This window comes from Temnothorax longispinosus, chromosome 10, assembly GCF_030848805.1.
Source record: "Temnothorax longispinosus isolate EJ_2023e chromosome 10, Tlon_JGU_v1, whole genome shotgun sequence".
Taxonomy (NCBI): domain Eukaryota; kingdom Metazoa; phylum Arthropoda; class Insecta; order Hymenoptera; family Formicidae; genus Temnothorax; species Temnothorax longispinosus.
The window spans coordinates 6,373,642-6,386,766 of NC_092367.1; the positions used below are offsets into that span (position 1 = coordinate 6,373,642).

Consider the following 13,125-nt stretch of genomic DNA (forward strand, 5'->3'; position numbering starts at 1 on the left):
AAAAATTTCATAGACCCTGGGTAAAGTAATAATGCTTATACGGCGATGCATACTTTTAAAACTAGTTTCAGAATATGCATCGCTCGCGCTTTAAGTATCGCTTTATAAAAAGAAGAAAGTAATCTCAACTTTTATCTTTAACGTAATTTGGTAAGAAGGGAGAGATAACTTCTTCCGTGATTATATTAGATTGGCAGAATCGCCAAATATAGTCGAAGAATTGCACGTTGAGCGTGAGAGTTACCGATTTTCAAGCACGATCAAACGGCGAGAAGAGCTTGAAGCAGCTCGTTGCGTTCAACTATCGATCGTCCTCCGCAATTTCTCCGCGATACCTTCCCACGTACGGCGTGTATAAGGGTGCACATGAATACGTGCGTGTGTATGTACGTGCGTTCCTATACACGCATATATGCAAAGAAGATCGGCAACACGTGGTACGGTCGCACGAGCTCGTTAAGCGGTTAATATTCACGTTTCAACACTCTTCATGCATGCAACTTGCATACTTCGTGAATTAATTAACCACTCATCGTTCGCGATCACGCGGAAGCCGAGAAAAATATTGCGTTTGCGGTTTTCAAATACAACGTCGTTAAATTTTGCAGCTGTACTCTCCGACCAATTTAAAGTCGATTTTTTTTCATGCTCTGAATCTGTTTTTTATCCGCAACGAAAAATAGTTGCACAGTAGTGGCGAACTATTCTACATTTGTACACATTTGTTCTCTTATTTTCGAATTTACAGGTTGCCGAACTTTCCTCGTTAGTCACTCTGTCATCAACTTTTTACGTCGAACATTTTCATCATGTTGAAGTGAATAAGTACCATACATTACGAGGTTGATATTCGTATTACTGAAATAACAAACACGATGAAATAAGCGAGCGGATAAAAACTACAATTTAAACAAAATTTCAGAAAAATACCTCAGTTGAGTCAAGTCTTTTTACGAATATAAGTAACTCGAATATATGTGACGAATATATATAACTCGAAATAATGCGTTATATTTCCCATTTCAACTTGACGAAAGTCTAAAGTATTGCAGCAAGTGTGAAGTAGTAAGTTGTTTGACTCGAATTTCGACGCGAGTTCGTCCGATTTGTTGAAATAGTCCAATACACAGATTCGTACTTCAAAACGAAAACACGCTCGGACAAGCGATATCGCTATATATAATCATAATTGTAAATTAATTTGATCGACGGCGCGTAACATCCGGACAGTAATCCCTCGTTAGACTCGAGATTGCGACGCTCTTCCTTGTCATTAAATTAGGCATTATCGTGGGGGCGAAGACGAGGGGCGCATTATGCGATTGTATTACCTGGGTAATAAGTGTTGTCTAACGTACATAGAGTAGCTAGGTAAAGGTTGCAGGTGGTATATCAGAAGTTGGGTGGTTGAAAATAATAGAGACAGGGGCTGGGGGAAGACAAAGGGGAAGGGAAGGATGGCGGAGGATAGGAGTGGATGGGTTTATCACGGCTGAGACCAAAAGCCCTGGTGGTACGCTACCTCGATGTAATTTGTGAAGAGATAATAACCGTCGTCCACGGGAGTACCGTCGCGGTGTTGAAGAATTTTTTTTATTTGTATTACGTATTGCATTTAAAAAAGGCAGTCTCCGATGGAATTAAGGTCTCAACCCAGCGATTTTCGCCGAGCACGCAAAACGGTCGAATATTGAATACTATAGAAATAGACAAGATCTTTCTCAGAGTTTAATAATATTATATCGTGTATACGCATTTTTAATAAAGTGAGTTTGCCGATGATATGGAAATCTGTAATCGTGAACGATTTTTGCCGAGGTCGCGGACTGCCGATACCTACAAGCACTTCAATAATCGCCTAAAACGACCAAAAATCGAATCTCATTGAGAGAAAAGTTTATCCATTTTATAATATTTCATATTACAATTATTATTCTCTCTTGTAATTTTCGTTGCTTCTGCATAATTTTCAACCGTAAATACAAAGTGGTATTTTACTCACGGACATCCACATTTACCGTAATGCATAATTTTTTTTTTCATAAAAAATGAAAAGTTAACAGTAGACTAGAAAATGGAAAATTAAAAGATAAAGTTTTCAACGATGGGCATATAAACCGACTTTCTCGGTAGCAGGAAGTTTCAAATTTAAAAGCAGCGCAAAGCAGTCTCGTAAACCACTGCTTACTTGCAGTTTGATAAGACTCGTAACCCACTGGATGAATTAACCACGGTGGAGTTACTTTACTTCTCAAAATCGAAGAAGAGCTATTCCGGTGTTTTACAACGTTCACGACGAATTCATTATTGCGAGGAGATTTCACATCCCTGGGATTTACGACGTTGTGAAAATTGCGGAAATTGTAATCTTGATAACCTACGTCTCGTTCCTCCGTCGCACGGAAATCCACTGATATTTTTGAAACGAGGAAACGTCCACGGACGACGTTCATCTTTCTGTAATTTCGAGAGACGAAAAAAGAAAAGATGCTGACATTTCCTCCGTCTTATCCTGCATTGCGTTTTCCTTGTTTCGCTTTGCTTAGATCGATGAAGCGGAAAAAAATTCTAGACTGGATGGCTGGAAAAAGAGTATGCAAGAGAAAAACCACGTTTTGAGAGAAGAAATGCATTTCAAGTTACATTACTAATACTTCATTCAATAAACATGAACGGAATAGTAATTTCTTCTTCTAGTATTCTGTAAGATAAAATCTTCAGATATATACATTTCTCTTAAAATACAACTTTTGCATACACGCAACAACCAAAGGCATCGTGAATAGAATATTTCGTTGAAGGACAAAATTCATTATCGATAAATTTTGATTAAGCTAGTTAAACAGAAAATTGCAATACAATTATATGCAATACGATTTCTCAAATAAAATATCGTTTCTCGCAAATGAAATTCAGTTGCAAGAGAGATCTATCTGGTAGTTTTTATACTAGAAATGGGGTCACTTGCGGTATACATTTCGAAAGTTATTTCTCTATACGTGCCGGACAGGGGAAAAAACTGACAATTGACGAGGGCGATGACCGGTCAAAGGGAGGAAAAAAACGGCTTTGTGTCCAACGACCGCATATGAGATAGTAACAAGGAGTCAGTGGGGTCGATCGAGGTGTTTATAGCGGTTTGACGTTGTAGACCTAAACTAAGTCCGCAACCTGCGTGGACCCGGCAAGCAACCCACCCCGGCATTCCCGGCAATTCCTTCCGTCCCTTCTTCAACCAATCTGCTCGTAGCTCGACGCGCCCAGTCGAAATTTCGGTATTCAACGATCGTCACAGTCCGGCGCTATTATTAGGCCGGTAACTACTTATTCAAACTGGATCGCTCGAAACGCCCACCTTTCTCCGTCGGTTGTTGTTAACGCGATCACGTCCTCCCCAGCGAAGTCCCTCGCCTCAATCTCCTCGCCGCTACCCATTCTGACCTAGCCTTTTTCCGTAACGATGCAGCTCGGATCTCTCCTCTCTTCCATGCCTTTCGCCCTTTTCCTTTCTTCCGCCCTCGCTCCGCATCTCCCCCTGCACCGTCCGCGCTGACGTTGTTTAGATGCAGTTTTATTGTGCCCCTAGGGTTCGTTGCCGCACTCCCGGAAGCGTACATGACGTACGCCGAGCAATTCCTGGACCGAAGGAATAGCGAACGAGATCGCAAATATACAAGCTTTGGACGACATATCTCTTCCGCATTTCGAGAGACTCATTCGTCTCGTAACGAGAAGTATTAAAGGAGGAAAGGGAAAGAAGGGGAACGCGCACGTGTACGAAAACGACCTGCCAGTTTCATAATCCGTAATATCTCATCATTTGTTATAATGCGCAATGACATATCTCATTAATGTCAATTTTCAATCATCACTAATTAATTATTGGTAATATAATCGATGATAAAGAGACGTTTTAGAAATTATAGATTTTTGAATCTATGTAATTTTAGATGTAATTGAAAGCATCTTTGTAATACCTTGCACACGTGACATGATATTCAGATAAAAATACTTTGTCAAGGAAAGCGCGCATTACGGGCAAGCGAGAAGTGCTTACCTATGCATGCATTATGGTAAACGCATGAATATAGAAAAAAAAGGTTGGGTTCGTAAGGGAATAAAATTTTCCGTGTGAAACATTACATTACGCTCACTCGTTTAAGCTTTCATTCTATCGTAAACTCGGCAGAAAATTGAGATAGCCAGAAGGCACGCGGCACGCATAGAAACAGAGCCGCCTATTAATTATTTATAGTAATGTGATATTGATCCGTCTGGCTACCTTCCACCGGATTGACCGTTGCTAAAGCCCCATATGTACTACTCTAGTATCTCCGAAACGTATATACATCAGTAATATATTAGTACTTTGACGGTGCGTATAGTTATCTATTATTAATTCGACTTAACTGTTTAGATAAGCACCCAGTTTAAAGATCATTTTACATAACAGTCTCAAAGGGGCTATACAGGATGCTAACGACATGAAAGATGCTAACATTTTTTAGAAAATTAAACACAAACGTAAATAAAAACGGTTTCTCGAGAGCTCTTTTATTCCAAATTATTATGATCGTTCATTAAAATTGATCAACAATGAATCTATTTTCAAGAAAAAATAAAAACTTTAAAATCAGTTTTCAAGTATTAATATTTTTCACGGAATATTTACCTTGGTTGATAATAGAGTTTTTACGCTTTAAAATTGCAAGTTGATGCTATCTGTAATCTGACTATTCCATTTGCGTTTATCGTTAATACTAAATACGTTCATTACGTTAGGTAAATGGAATTCGAGTACGAGTAGTTATGCGGACGGCAATGCTAAAATAGATCGCTGAACTTCTGCAATTGTATTCATTGACCAATCTGGAGTCGATTTTCCCCACACAGCATTTGCTCCGAATTTCGAATCGTGACTTTCATTTCTGTTGTTTCAGGTGCGTTTTATCGCCAAATGTTTTTACATGAAAAGCGTTAGTAAGAGCAGCCGGGATTACGGCAAGTGATTTTAACGAGGACGTTTCTGCTACTACACATAGCCGCTAAGTAATCACGCGCCGCTGCGAAGCTCCCTTTCGCTTTTATCTCAAATTAAAACTTCGCTTCAGACGGCACGCCAAACTGATATGTCAATGTTGTCGCTCGTCCGTATATTTTCTCTGCGTTCAAAGTCATAACTTTTTTTTTAAGTCTAACACACCACGGTTTTTATGAATTGTATAAATTTGTCAAACATTTCTCTCGTTTCGAGTCGACGTATATTAATGCAGTGTAATTATGATATTTCTTCTTCTCCAATAAATACTGTTACTAATATTATTATTTCTACTTTAGTATATTCATATAAATATGAGATAATCAACATAGAATTACAAACTGTAGCTTAAGAATTAGGGCCATGCTTGGAATAGCGGCAAAGTTCTTTTATAGTTGGAGCCTTTTACGAGACAAATGGGATTCCATTGCGAAATCCTCTGAGAGAGCAGAGGGACTAAGTATTTCCTCATTTGTTTTTAAACGAAATTATTTTCGATTCAGAATTCCAAACCATCAATTCTTCTCGTGATTGAGTATATTTGATTATTTTATATGTATAAAAGTATCAAGATAAAATCATCGAAAAACGGATGAAGTGTTCCGAGAGTATTTTATCCTGATACAATCTCTGAAATAATATATAAAAATATGACAAAAACATTTACCTTCCGCGCGATTATCTTATTTTTATATATGGAATAATTTCCTGATATCAATTTAAAAACTTGGCGATATCTTCTTTTTTTAGATCTATTTGAATTATAATATCTTTTGATAAAACTCTTGAGAGAGACGCTTAAAATAATTTTGCGAAAAAGTTTTTGACATCGAAATTTGGAAAATTTCCATCTGTATCTTCTTCTCCATATGTCTACGTCTACACCCGTATCTACATTTACGCGAAGTTAAAAATACTAGCTTTTCTCTCCTAAATCCCCAGTGACAAGCCAAAAGTTAGCAGTTGAAGAGATTACGGACATTTTACCATTTTCTATACACAGAACACGTTGAAATTAGAATGACCCATATTACGACACGTATTCACAATTTGCACGACAATTTTCAGCTATTAATTGAGATAGTTAAGCGGCCTGACGCAGACGTGAACTAAACTAAATGGAAAATACGCTCGCGAGAGAGAAGTACTCGACTCGGGGAAATACTCGATGGCGAGGGCGAGTAGTGCCGCACCTCTAGCATCTCGATAATGACCGTGGCGTGTCGTGCCGTACGCCGTAGGAATTTCCTGAAAGCCTCTTTACGACTTTCGGTGTGTTTACTGCTATATTAACAGCGGTTTGTGGTCGTTGCGCAGCAGCAGATTAACTTTTCGTAATGCGTCATTTTTCTCTATTAAGAAGAGATTCACGAGAGTTCTCACGCGTCAATGAAGTGCTTATATATACTATATATGTGTCTATATATACCCGTCTGTTCATATTACGTTACATTACAAGCACATTTCGCGATGACATCATGTATATTGCATTCCTCGCTTTAAAAGTGATAGAAGCAAAGAAACTGAGATTGCGCACGTTATTTATTCAGTTATTTGTAAGACTTGACATATATTTGACCTACAAAAAGTGACACAAACAGGATGCACGATCATCCCGAATGTTTGCTTTCACGAAATTTTATATTTTTCGACTTGTTTTGTCGCTCTTGCTTGTCGATTGCTAGTAATTAATAAAACGTATTGTTTCGAATACAAGAGCTCCGGGAAATATGGCAAAAATTCCACGTAAAAAAATATAACTTATTTCTCTGTCAATTCGAGCATATTTCTTTCATAGCCTATTACGAGTTGAAAAACAGAGATCGCAAATGAAACGTGCAATTTCGCGTTAATTAAAAACTTTGCGGAAATCCGAATGTCTGCCGACGCGTTGTATTGTTAGAAATGGTAAAAACGCGTTACTCTTTTGTTACAAAAACGTCGACGGTTATTTAATTCTTTCTTTATGTTTCTCATCTCTCATATATTCTCATCAAAATCATTACACTGCAACAATACCTCCCGGTCTTTTGGGCGTTACGGTGTACGTTATGGCACGCATAGAGAGAAAACATTTCTCTTTAACATATGACAAGCGACATACAGCAACTGATATACAACAATTAAGAACGGTACAAAAAAATTGCAAAAGAATTATGTATAAAGAGTTATGGAAAAACGTTGCCGCCCAACTTCTTGCAGCGTATGCATTTCTATCGCGAGCAAAAAATGGATATGCAAAGTCTGTGATAAATCGATATCGAGTTCGGCGCATTCGCTTGTACACAAGAGGGGAAAGAATGGAAGTAAGAATTGATTACCCTTCCGCGACGGCATTTCATGTTGACGGAGGTAATTTCGTTGGGCGACACTCGTCCGAGCTAGTCTTGGAATCCATCCAGAGAGGGGGTCCGATAATATCATTTTAGTAACGTGAAATAGCCATGAGCACGCGGAAATGAACTCCAGGCCAAATTCAAATGCTATAATAAAGAGCGGTAGTTTGGCAAGGACTATTTTTTTTTTCGCGTCTGTGTGGGTCGATGTATCCCTAAAGTAAATCATAAACTCAGGGCATTGTACGATTCTTTCCTTTTTGGTGATTTAAACGTGAATTATTTATTAATCACAACTCTTACACTATTTTGTCCTATTTTGAGTTTCTTATTAACCAAGAGATTGAAATCGAACTTTTATGTCGTTAAATGTGACATGTGATATATTTACTTTTAGAGTATAATGATTTCACAAATAATTGTTTTGCAATATATCTCCTTTAATTTTTCAGGATTTAGCGACAGCTTCACGTAAACGTGACGAAATAAAACAAAAGTCCGACTAGTCAACTAAGGGTAGGAAAAGCAGTTTTCTTCTCCAAACCACCGGAACGTAGAATGAGCAAGTAGTTGCCGCGTAACCTCGATCGCTTCGAGAGACTATCGAGTTACGGCGGCGTTCCTCGTGTCCGGCATAATCCCGGCCAAATCCTGATACTGTATGCCGAACGTAAAAGGGGTCTCTGTGGTGTCGCGGTTCCGAGGTACCGGCAAGGGGTGAAATTGACCAGCGTCGTTGCCACTTGAGAACCGTCCGGCAATTACGAGCTATCCCTACGGCCCATTGCTATTGCTAGCTGTAGGTTGCCCGGTCGCTGGTTGGTTGCCCGGTTGTCTGCTCATGGATATACATACCTCAGCATTGTTCCAGCAGTGCCACCCTCTCGGCCCGACGCTCACTCTCTCCGTCTTCCTCCCTCTTTCCCCGCGATCTTTCTCCATCCCTTTCTCGCTATCCCGACGCGTCCTACGTTCAACGTTCTAAATCACGGCTATCTCTTGGCTTAACTAACAATGCGCTCAGCGACACCGCGCTCGTGCTCGTTCGTCTGCTTATTATCTTCGGACCTGCTTTATCTGCGTCCGCATAAATGGAAAATTTTCATTGCGCTGCGCGCGAAATCCCTATCCACCCAGATTGTTAGCCAGAATGCCAACCGGCGCGGACGGCTATCCGGCAACACACGGTTGCGTCATCACCAAAAATTACGTGCTTTTATCGTTTCAACTATTTCACGCGACGAGCGATTCAATCTACAAATTGCTTCGCTTAAGATAATATACAAAGGGCCCGATGGAGAAATTTCATACGACACATTTCGTAAATTTTTCAGTAGAATTTTTAACATAAAAAATTATTTTACTACTTTGATATAATAAAAAGTTATTGTTCAATTAACGCTATATATATAATATATACATAAATAGATAATATATATTTTTTAACTTAATTTTAATTATACAGCCTTCTATAGCAGTAAAATGACGCTCCTGGCACTAAGAAGAAAGCTTTCTGTGTAAAAATCAAACAGTAATAATATCTATCGGCACATATTCTATCTCGAGAAAAAACCTACCCTAACGCATCCCCCTAATATATATATTTTCAGGGACTGAGGTTCAAGGGATGTGTATAATAATGTTCAACATAATGACTTTAATAATAAGACTTTACGATATCGTAAATATCATCCTTCTTTTTTATATAAAACAACGTAATATCGTGCAGAGGGTAGAAGGCTAGCTTTTATAGGGGAATCGCGTCCCGCACGATATACCGTAGTAGACAAAGAACACACTCGCATACAAGACGTACTACGATGAGATTACCTGCTTATCCGTACCTAGCTCCCAGTAGCTACTAACCAACACGACATAGATCTCCAAGTATCCCATATACTTACACCGGCCAAATTCACCCTAACAGTATGCAACGGTTGGCAAACTCTGTTGGCTAAATCGGGAATGTAATACACTCGAATGTTAAATAAATTTTACGAGCACTGTTCCGGAGTGCCGTCACGTGTATAAAGATGAAACTCGTACCTGTAAAATGTACCAATTATCAAATTTTCGTTATATTCGTACCAATAAATCTTGATAATGACATTTAAATTCTATATTATTATGCCGAACGACTGACGGATCGTATATGTCGCTCGAACATATTCAAAACAGTCATAAGCATAATTATCGCTTATGCAATATCAATACCCGTTTTATTCTGGTCATTACTTTAAACGATAACGGTGTTTCTATGGTAACCGACGCATTCGTAACATTGGACCGCATGATATTGTTAATTACGCCGCTTTAATAACAGTCGTTATCTGCCGGTCGTTTGAATTATTTGCTCTACATGGACAGATAACAGCGAACGATTTCAGAATGTTAAAAAGTTACGATTATTAATTATGTCATTAACGATACGAGCAGATAATACAGAACGCACTTAATGCGTTCTCTTAATTGATCAGTATGCGAAGTAAATAATGAGGGAACGTTATCGGTCCACAAAAGAAATTGTTATACATCACGGTAGAGCGGGCACAGTGAAGGATGCGAGGAAAGTCCGAATTGTAAGCGACGTAGGTTTTCGTTGGGTTTCTCAGACAAGAACAAATAACGTCGATCCCATCGCGGTGAATCCAAGTCGGACGGGGTTTACCATGCCAGTAAATGGGTGATGGATAAGACTGCTCAGGCCTCCGTCGTAGATCAAGGAGACGTTTCAGAGTGGAGAAAGATTTGGATAAAAGGTTCCTAACAGGCCGTTAAGGACACGGTTATCCCGTAAAAGAAAACGCGACCGGTAAAAGAAAACTCGAAGCGGGGATACCTACGAAAAGCGATTTCAACGACTTCCCATCGCTCCTAAACCTTCGCGACTTACATTCATGCAACTTTTATGAACATCCGGCTCCGCTTAGAATGTTTGCAGATCTTGCGTCTAGTATCACGATGGTTTTTATATATTAAACACAATATTGTCACTAGATTAATATATAGGTAAATCCAAAGTTAAGTTAATACTTTCTCCGGAACTTTTGGCTGTTGTTAACTCTTAAGAGATTACATTAACTGAGATTTTGTAGATCATGTTTGTATCACGAAATGATTACAGTGTAATTCAGTAATGGATCGATGAAATAATTTATCATTTTACTGAGTTAACGAGCTGTTGACGGCATATAACACCGCTGTTTCGTATGCCACGTTCGTGCCCCGCAGTTGCACCGTTTCGCACGCGATGTTTCGCACGCGGTGTACACATTTAATTATTGACGCTTTTAGCGAATACGCGGCATGACTAATGAAACGATAAGTACGCGCGGAATTCAGTCGACTATGACTTTTAGCTGCGGCAGTTCGAGCTCTGCCCTTCATGGGTTACGTTGCAAACGAAACGTTATTAATTGTTGCGACTGATCGGCGAAATACCGAACAACCGGCACGTTATGTCTCCGTAACAAAATATCGATTTCCGCTAATGAACACCGGAGTTTTGGGTTACATTGTTTTCCGTGGTTTGCGGTTGCATTTAAACGTGAATCGTAAAAATGTTAGTTATTTATAAAAAAAAAACAAATACGCAAGCGGAAATATCTCGCTAGGCTTAATGATTTTTATTTCCCTGTATAATGAGAACGCTGTTCTTCTCAGCTCGGTAAACATGCGCAAGTGACAGCGAATCAATTTATAATTTACGTTGTATATATACGCCGAAATAATTCTGCATTTTTCTACTTTGCATTCCAGCCCAATTCGCCGCGGTGCGAAAACGTGCCAATAAATTTTTATTGCTATTTTATGATAACATCGCGCGGATCTTGGTGAACCGATCCGTTTTAGTATAATGGTATCATAAATCACATTTCGCGATAACCAGACAGTATCGTGCCGCGCTGTCCTCAATGTAATTGCCAATATCACGCTGATGGATTTTTGTCTAGAATGGCATATCGTCAATTTCGACCTAATTATTCGCCGTGTTTAAACAGGTTTATAGTATCTTATAAAAAGTTTGATAAATTAAGTTACTATATCAATAAGATTGTAAGCTCATTTCAAAGCAAAACGCATTTTGCAATTAGACATTATTGATTCAGTCGTTTTATACTTTTCTTTTTAAACTGAAAATGAGTTCTGTCTGAGTCGAAACTGTGTCATTAGGACAAACTCGCATTAATTCACACAGGAAGATTTTAAGTTGGAGTAAAATAAGACTTCTATACAGCTTCAAAGTTCTCAGTATTTGCAGAAAGAACAATAACTCATGCTCAATCTGCAAAGAGTAGAAATAGTAGGAAACAAGATCATTAAAGAAGGACGACGAAAGTTTCTTTTACAGAGAGGTTTCAAGTTTTAATGAATTTTGAATCATAAAGTATGCCGTGTGTACATTTTAATCCTTGACATTAAATGTACAAAATATATTTATTTGCTGTTAAATAATTCATTACGTCCGTCATTATTTTATGATCCAAACTGAAACGTAATTAAAATAAAAGAGTGTATATATTTGCGCGCGTTCGACAGCATCTTGATTATAGATCATTTCCAATTCGATGCCGCTGGAGGTTTACAATAACGAAGCATCGAGATGCATTTCATGATAAAGTTAAACCGGTCTCGCTACCCGGGCCGAATTTTATTTCGAAACCATCCCATATGCAGCAATTTAACTCCCCAACGCGCGATATCGCCATTTTGAGCCAGTTGCTTCGACGTTCGTAATCACTGGCGGTAAAGCGTACACGGCCGGTCGTTTTAAAACACACTTTATTTGCGATATCGTCTCGCGACTTTGATTACCAGAACCGACGGAATTTTTTTTCGATTGTGCAACATTTTATTTATTGGCAAAATGCCGCCATATTACGTTTTTTTTTTACGCAACACGCGCGGTCCGTTTTTTTAAAACTAATTCTCGTTAAATCGGATTACGACTATCATTGCTGGACGTTGAATTTAATCCGTCGCAGGTTTATACAGCTGCGCTTAATCAGTTTTCCTTTTTTTCCCAGTGAATACATTCACGTTTAAGCAGCATGAGCGAATTGACCATTCGTTGATGTAAACGAAAACTCTGCATAGAGTACGGCACGATCATGTATGCTAACTCTGCTTTATTTATCGCGGTTCATGTTTTCTATCGCTTCATGGTTTTCGCGACGTAGCGCAGCATTCTTGTTTTCTTTTTGAAAATACATGTTACGTTAGCTCGAAACGTTGGCTAACGCTATTTTCATTAATAATTAATATTTTGATAGCAATTTCCGTTTTGCAGCTCGATTCCACTAAAAAGGTTGGCGTCTAATTTCGATCAAATTAAATATTTTTTTAAAAATAAGTTTCTCGTAAGTATTTTTTGTACATTTTTTTCTATTTTGTAATTATTAGTTTTCTTTCTCTAATTTTGTCCAAAAATTTTGTCCAATTAATTTGATATAGACCATTATAAAATTAATTTTTTAAATCATGAAATGATACACATTCTTATTAGCATATAATTTGAGTAAATAATTTAATTATTACCATACATTTGCAGAGAAATGATGTGAATAACTAAATGCAATTTATCATTACCTCGCAATAAATCTATTTACTATTTAGCTAATTAAAATCGCTCATAAATGTATGTAGTAATTGCTTTTTAACCGAATAATTATAAATAACCAAACACATTTTACTGGTGTTACTAAAGCAACATTACTCGCACAATTTTTTTTAAAATTCCATTTCAAAGCA

General features: G+C 38.2%; 1 protein-coding gene across 1 annotated transcript in view; it reads right to left on the bottom strand.

Moving 5' to 3' along the window:
* Window positions 1–13,125, bottom strand: part of Timeout (circadian regulator timeout) — a 104,278-nt gene that overhangs the window by 11,016 nt on the left and 80,137 nt on the right. The gene's annotated exons all lie outside the window — the stretch shown is intronic.